At 41.3% G+C, this 8,607-nt stretch overlaps 1 long non-coding RNA gene across 1 annotated transcript; it reads left to right on the top strand.

Annotated features, from left to right (window-relative positions):
* The first annotated feature begins 671 nt into the window (after positions 1 to 671).
* Positions 672 to 1,165, top strand: LOC108678417. The gene is made up of 2 exons (XR_001931320.2): positions 672 to 907; positions 1,083 to 1,165. It is a non-coding gene; the product is annotated as an uncharacterized LOC108678417 (long non-coding RNA).
* Positions 1,166 to 8,607: the final 7,442 nt, after the last annotated feature.

Below are 8,607 nucleotides of genomic sequence, written 5' to 3'. Positions count from 1 at the left end.
TGATGACGATGGAGGATATGATAATGATTTCATGCATCACAAAGGAGGAGGTGGTGGTGGCGGTGGATACGGAGCAATTGGTGGTGGATATGGGGGAGGTGGTGGCCATGGCAGTGATGAAGGTGGATATGGAGTTGTTGGGCATCATGGTGGCGGTGGTGGATACAGTGGAGGTGTTAGTGGGGATCACGGCGGGAAGGGAGGTGGTGGATATGGAGGAGGAAGCTTTGAAGGTGGCGGTCATGGGATAGGTGGAGGTGGATACGGTGGAGGTGGCGGTCATGGCGGCGGTGGCGGAGGATACAGAGGAGGGGGTAGCCACGAAGGTGGATACGGTGGAAGTGGCAGTCACGGAGGTGGTGGATACGGTGGAGGTGGTGGTCACGGAAGTGGTGAATATTGTGGTGGTAGTCATGATGGAGGTGGTGGATATGGTGGAGGTGATGGTCATGGAGGTGGTGGATATGGTGGCGGTGTTAGCCACGGAGTTGGAGGAGGATACGGTGGAGGTGGTGGCCACGGAGGTGGAGGAGGATACAGTGGAGGTGGTGGCCACGGAGGTGGAGGAGGATACGGTGGTGGCCACGGAGGTGGAGGAGGATACGGTGGAGGGGGTCACGGAGGTGGAGGATCGGAGGTGGAGGAGGATACGGTGGAGGTGGTGGCCACGGAGGTGGTGGTGGATATGGTGGAGGAGGCGGAGGTCTTTTCTTTGGTGGTGGAGGCGGCAAAGGCAAAGGTGGCGGCTACGATGGCGGGAAGCTCCTGCTGGTACGCGTCAAGAAAGTTGGCGGGAAGAAGGGCGGAGGTAAAAAAGGTGGTGGAGGCTTCAAGCAGGGCGGCAAGAAAGGAGGCTATGGCGGCGGCGGCGGCGGCGGTGGTGGCTACAGTGGCAGCTGGTAAAATTGTAAGTCAAAGTTTACATTTCTGTGAGATATTTAACGATTTGAATAAGAATGTTAAGCTTCCACATTTTGCTCCTACCAATGAAACCACCAATGACAATTCAAAATACAAGTTTCCTCAGTACCGCCAACATGCATATCTCTTATTAATGTCTGATTTTTCCTCTTTCTTTTCAGGCTAAGAGAACAAAACAAAACACAAAACAATCGAAACAGAAACAAACGAAATTCATGTTTTCCAATAAAGACAAGTTTTACGATTCGTGTCCAGTTATTTATTCCTTGAAACACCACAATCTCACTAATTCTCTGACCACGTGAACCCCGAACCCTTCAAACAGAGCAGCAAGAAATTAAGCTAACTTAATAATGTTAATGTATTGTACCTTTTAATGATGATAACTTAAGCTGATATTAGATTAACTATATCTGCCTTTTTTATGATGACAACAGAAGCTGATATCAGGCTAACTTTGAAGTTTTGTGCCTTTATAATAATGATAACGAAAAACGCACCAAAATCCGTTCAAACAATGGTGTGAACATGAGTTGAAATTCGGAACTAATAACTCGTTCATAAAGAAATGTAATTATCCGTAAATATGTCATTTTCTTTGATTGAAATAGAAAATGTATCACAGAAAATGGTTTGTTGATGGCAAAATGAATTAAAGGTAAATGGATTGCGGCAATCTCTCACCGGTTATGGATTAGAATAGAATAGAAGTGTTGGCACTGAATAAATAGGCCCATGGCCTGTTGCCAATTCTTGTACTTTTCGTGACTTGATTCACAATGGATCCGGCCTTTAGAGCCCGGTCTTTCCTTAACTGACGATTGATTGAGATAGCTGCTGGACTTACAGCAAGGCTCGTAAGGTGCTAGGCATTTCAAGACTAAACATATGCTCCTGCATAGCTTCGTCTAGTCCAGTGGTTCCAAAAGTGGGCAATATCGCCCCCTAGAGGCGGTGGAAAGATTTTGGGGGGCGGTAAGGAAGAAGAGGACGGTAGGGGGGGGCGGTAGTCCGAAGTCTATGTCAGAAGTTCGAACGTTTGACGATTTGTACACAACACGTGCAGCACATGACTCCCAGCGATGGTTTTGTCACCCAGATCCATTTTTAACCTCTCCTGGGTTTACGTCTCAGACAAATTAACTGCCGGACTCGCGGCCGGTTTCACGGCCAATTTCCTAATTCAATGATCAAGGAAAATATCTAAAACTAATGAACTTAGGTGTGGCCCAGTGGTTAAAGTTCAGAGTACCACGATCAATTGGAGCAGAGAGGCGCGGGTTCGATCCCAGCTCTGTGCGCCAGTTTCTGGTCAGAATCGGCGAAGAGGCCGGGCGGTTAAGCTCAGCAGAATTGTAGCAGTGAGTTGCGAGTTCGAGACCGCAACAAGCTGTGGATGTTCTGCGGGGAGCGCTGCCGTAGCCCTATTTCAGTCGTCCCTGTTAGTTAATTATATACAAAGTTTCGCTTAATTCTTTCTTGTCGTTTAGAAGAAATTTCTTGATCGCCGCGAATTTAAGTGACAAATTACCCGGCGATACGGGTAATTTGTGAAATCAAGAATGACGGTGAAAACGAAGGTAAAATTGAAAAAAAATTATAAGCTAAAAAATCACCGTTTTGGAATCAGGAATGTATATTCAAAATTTCGTTCAGATCTGTCCAATAGTTTGGAAGAAATTCTTTGATCACTGCGAATTTCGGCCTGTTTCGCAATATACGCGTAACTCAAAAACGAAGGTGAAATTAAAAAAAATTACGAGCTAAACATCACCGTTAGGTTCTGATGAATACATGTTCCAAGTTTCACAGAACTGCGTTTTTTAGTTTGGGAGATATTACTTGATAATTGAATTTGGAGATTGGTCGTGAAACCGGCCACGAGTCTGGCCGTAAATTCGCCCGAGACGTTATAGGTTTCTAGTGCTGAAACAGTTAACAACAGCTGAAAAACATATTGGTTCACTAAATGGGGTTCCATTTGTGAAATACACATTTGTGTTTAACCTTTCTCTTTTAAAATTGCAGCGTACTAGATTTCAGGAAAGGGGGCTTATGTCTGTGGGGGGCGCTAGAAATTCACCAGGGAGCCAAAGGGGGCGCCAGCCTGAAAAAGTTTGGGAACCACTGGTCTAGTCTGTTCTTGAAGGCGTTCATACTCGGAGCGTCAACGATGCTGTCAGGAAGGCTGTTCCACATGTCGGTGACTCGAAGCGAGAAGAATTACTGTCGCATGGACGTGTTACAACGCAGTTTTTAGTTTATAGCCGTACGTAGCCCCTGGTGTTGGTTCTTGTTTCAAATTCTAGTAATCCCTCACCAGTAATGGATTGCAGTAATCCTTTCCCCGGTAGTGGATCGCAGTAATGATTCACCAGTAACGGATTGCGGTAATGCCCCAACAGTAGTGGATTACAGTAATGATTTACCAGTAATGGATTGCAGTAATGCCTCAACAGTAATGGATTGCTGTAATCTCGGCTGTTCCATTCCACACCAGGGCCACGATAGGTGAAATCCGCGGATAGGAATTTACATGAATTACTAATAATAACCGATAGTACTATTTTAGTATTTGTTTGGTAACTTTTGATTGTTTCAAGTGTACGCCAACTTTTCTCATAGAACTGCTGATCGAGTTCCTTGGGCCGTTTAAATATGCCAATCAACGTACCCAGAAATCAGCGAACCGGCGAAGATCCGTGATTGATTTTCCTCACTAAAATTTATTGATAAACTTCAATGAAAAGAAGCCACGCCAGCTGAAGCGCGAAATAGCGAGATATTGTTTCATGCGATCAGGTTCCCGTTGTTGCCAGGAAGGTTTCAGGTTGGTAGGATGAATAGCAAGTTAATTCACTGTGTTGACCTGCTATATACCCGGCATGCAGATAAACCCGGCATGATAAGATCTCTGCTCAGCAAGTTACTCCCGATTCAACCGATATAGAAACCTGGCAATAACACAAGTAGCAGGTCGGCCGCATGAAGTATAGATAGCCCGACGTTGCAGAGGCTTGAAATTTTTCGAGAGCGATGCGAAAAGGCAACCACAAATGCATTGTAGCATTTTGCCTCCTAAAATGCTTTCTCCCTTGTATTGATATTTCCGATATCATTTCCTCAGAACAACGTAAATATTTGGTGTTAGCTATAGTGCCGAGCCTCAGAGACACATAAAAACATTACAGTTGCTAGGTTATAAGATTATATATGATAACCCTCCGTGACCACCACCTTCATCGTATCGTTTCCGTAGTCACTATATCTCCGCTGTATCCACCTCCACCGCCACCACCATATCCATCTTAACGGGGCCTAGTTAAATGTGCAAGTGTGAATTTTAGTGGGAAAATTCAATGAAATAAGTGAGTGATTCAGTCAATAGTTTCAAGAATTGGCGACTGGCAAAACGTGCCAGCAACAACGCAACGCATGCAGTTGCGTTGTTGCTGTCATAAAACTCCTTGTCTTTCGCAATAAAAACTTCACTGAAGTTTTTTTTCAGCTACTATTCTTCTAATTCCCACTGTAGATTTCTGAAAATCTTGTAATCAAATGGCGTTTGAGAAAAATTCATAGACTACATTGAATTCTGAAATAATGTTTCACTCCATCACTGAAGAAAAAACTATGAAATTGTTTTCTCGTGGCAAGGTTTTTTTTTATCCCAGATCCTAAGTAGCCTAAGCACACATCCCTAGTATTTGCTGTGGTCCTTAAAGGCAACTTCAGGGCCACAGTCTGCGGCGTCGCGGCCTCCTTTCCCTTTCTCGTATTAACACGCGATCACAGGTGCCTTGCTCTGCCGTCCTGCGCGATGCTAATAGTCCCATGCATTATATTACCCATCAACACTTCATCCTGTGAGGCATCGCACTCCATAATTCGACTTATCATTCCAAATTGCGCAGGGGACTGTCGCCAGTGCGTAAGAACCAGTCCGCCTTTCTAATTCGTGCTTCCATCAGTTACTAATGATGAAAATCACTTAATTAGTAACCACAATTGAGTAATCAACAATGGCTTATAATAACATCCCACTGTAAAGTTGCTGGGATAAACATATATTTCATGGAAGCAACATTTCAGTACAACGTTCTGATTGACAAGAAGTTTATTATTTCATAATTTGATGATATCATGAGTGGTATTCTAAGAAATGGTATCACATTAATTTTCTTTGCAATCTGATCGAATACGTTGTTCAATTTATTTTGTTCAATCTAATACCAGAAAGTGCATATTCCATGCCGATTTTTCCACCAAAAAATTCAAAACAGCTCTAGTGACAAAAAAATTAAACGATTTTACTGTTGATTCCGATTACTTCTCAATTTCCTTGATGCAATTTACGACCTGCAATGTAAATACCAGTGAAAATACTGCTGCTTTCACCACGCACGTCCCACTGAAGGCGGTTCCGGCCCAATAAAACCAAGCAAAGACCACTTGCTTGCCCATCACAGGCTTTAAAATAACGCCTCAGGGCTCCATAAACCTCTTCCTGAATGTCGCAAAAAGGAGCGTAATTTCCAAGAAGAACATCTTGAATTATCAGACGTTACAGATTAATTGAACCCAGAGAAACTCTATGCTATTATAATAAGAAATAAATAGGAGCTTAATTATATGTACACAAGTTATATAATATAAATATAAGTATATTTATATTTATAAATATACCTATATATTTACATTTATTTATCTTAAATATTTATATTTATAAATATTTTTATACGTATATACTTTAAATATAAGTATATTTTTATTATTATATATTATTATATATTATATAATAAGTTATATAATATATATAAAAAATTAATTGAAATAAACGGACGACTGGAACGTAATTTTTTCATTAATATTAGTGAAAATGTTATTCACAGATCAAGAAGTTCTGCGGTAGTTATTAGGATAGATTAGTGGTCATTAATTAGCAGGTACAGTATAAAAGAATATAATTTTTATTCTACTGATTAAATTTTACTGCGCAAGAAGTTCGTGCAACGTTTCGCTTGTTGCGTTACCTTTCTATATGATTTCGCAAGCTGGCAAATTTTGCTTTATTTACGCCGAGTTAAATTCATCGTGTGTGCGCCATTACCGACCGTGATGCCTCGACACAGCAGACCTGCTTCTACAGATTATGTTTGCACGCGCTACATTTTTTGTATGACAATGACAATTATTGCCCGCCAGCATTTAACTGGGACATTATTGCTGGCCTAAGTCCATTCCCATCACATTTGCACAATCACATTAGCTAGTCACAAAAAAAATATTTTGCAACAGTATCGAGCTAAACAGTGGGATTATCTACAGAGATGCTTCAATACATACCCTGATTCTCAATGCTTCGTTCGAACCTCGATGTATCGCTGAAGCGAAGATCATAGTTATGGAGAGCTGCAGTCCCTTCACTGCTAACGATTACAAATTTGTGTACTTAGTATAACACAATCTCTTACTGAGTGATTGAGCGTTTTACGGTGCAGAAGAATGGTTTCTCATGCCTGCGAATGATTTCTTAGTGCGGCAAGTAGAGTAAACTCGTCACATGTGCGACGGAAAGACTGACGTAACTCTGCCTGTATTTTGGATCAAAGTCGCCGGTCGTGAGAGTCACGCTTGCGAAGGAAGTCAAATAGCTGCTGTTGCGGAAGACTGAATGATGCACAGCTGCCTGCCGTCACTATAATTACTTTTTACGGTATTTCCTTGGCATCAACGCAGATTACTGGACAATAAAAGCCCCAGGCTCATTCTTGCACTCTCATCGTCTCTTGAAGTTCGCTCAATGGCGGAGAGCGCCTAGGATTAAGTTAAGCAATTATTGCGTGATCATGAGGCATTGTCAATAACTTAACATTCGCTGATTTTTTTTAATAAACTCATAAAACCTGCCGCAATTTTAGTGTAAATATATTATTATTCAAATTTCAGCGTCAAGACAAAAAGAAAAAATTAATGAAGACACAACTGGATTGAGAACAACTTAAAATTTTTCATCGGTCCATTGTCAACTCATCACATATTCATTTATCTTCATGATATACATGATAATTTGTAATTACCTGGTTAGCTAGAATTTTTAGCAGTTAGCACAAGTTATGCACACCACATTTCTATGCAGAACACCACCTGTTAGACCATCACAGCTCCTCTCCAAGCAGCTGCTTCGATGCGGCAGCCGGAACTCGGAAGTATGGAATGCTTGCATTCTTCGCGCAGCAAGGCAGAGTCCATGCATAACTAGGCGCTTTGTTTCATTTTGCTCCGTAATTATCAGAACGTTGTACTCTTTCATCGCGAGCTTTGGCTGCGCAACACGGCCTCCTCGGTCGATCGTTACGCAAGATTGTGTCTAGCGAAGTCATCATGAAAGGCTTTCTCGACGGAGCTTTCCACGCTCCCACCTCACTGCTCTGCAATACAGACACCAATCCCACGGCTGATCATTTACTCAAAAAACGCGTGTTCCCACGAAAAAATCTCAATCATCGGTTGAAATTAATCGTCATTATAAAATAAATAAAATATTCTGAACTTATATGTGCGTCGCTGACAAGTTTTCTCTCTTGTATAGACTGTATTTCTTGTGTGCGTGTTACCGTGCAGGTTTGTCATTCCTAAACAGCTTTCTGGGCTGCCGGCTGTTTCGCAGCCGTAAAACTCGTTTCTACATGGGTAAATCAATCGGGAAACCAAATAATCTATCGAATATTTGAACATTACGGACCGGTGTTCTTCAATTTTTGGCAGTCTTAGCCATGAGGTTAGAATTGAGTTGTATATTATTATTTGGGTATGCCGTGACCACGATGTGTACTTATTTGACTAGTACAATAAGTTTGTAATTTGGCGACAGTTTTTCACAACATTGAATTCAAGGCTGGTGCACATTATGCTACTTGAACAGTGCGCTTGAAATTCTTCATAAATAATTTTATATCTTGTGCTTCAAAGGCTTAAATTTCCCAGCCTTGCGACATTTCTGCCTTGTTTCTTTAATTATAATTTCATTCAAATTTGCTTAATATGATAATTGTATGTCAAAGTTTTGAGACCGAATTGTTGAATTCCGAGTGTTGAGCAAAGCTCCGAAATAATTCTTCTGGATTGAGTAGACAAGTCTTCCGGAGTTGGAGTGAAAGTAAGACGCATTTAAATAAGAAACTACGGAACTATTTCTATATCACGTCTTGATGAGGAACTACCCGCATGATGATGTTTCTGCACGACGTATGTCACCCACAAAACCACTTCAGATGTTCACATACAATGCGTATATGACGCGGTGCTTCCCGTAACTAAAGTAGGTTAACTAAATTAATATTCATTTATAAAATCGTAGGGCTATTATATTAAGCTTTAAAATACATATAGTATAGATGACATGTAAATTCATACTTACTCGTTGACAGTTAGCGAAATGCTATGATTCATATCGTTATGTATACGATCATTATAGAAGAAATGAGCTTGCGAAGACTCATTCAGCTGACGCTGTTATGCCATCAAATTTCAAACTCAAAAGGCTGGGTAAACACATTTAAGAATCTACAATAAAATGGTCATCCTAAGAAAATTATTACTCAGCAGGTTGTATTTCCTTTCCTGAACCAATGAATTTCGCACATCAGTCATGGAGTGACTTAGATTTAAATGAAGAATTGGGTG

The sequence above is a fragment of the Hyalella azteca genome, unplaced genomic scaffold (assembly GCF_000764305.2).
Source record: "Hyalella azteca isolate HAZT.00-mixed unplaced genomic scaffold, Hazt_2.0.2 contig13969, whole genome shotgun sequence".
NCBI lineage: Eukaryota > Metazoa > Arthropoda > Malacostraca > Amphipoda > Hyalellidae > Hyalella > Hyalella azteca.
This window is presented reverse-complemented; position numbering and strand designations above follow the sequence as displayed.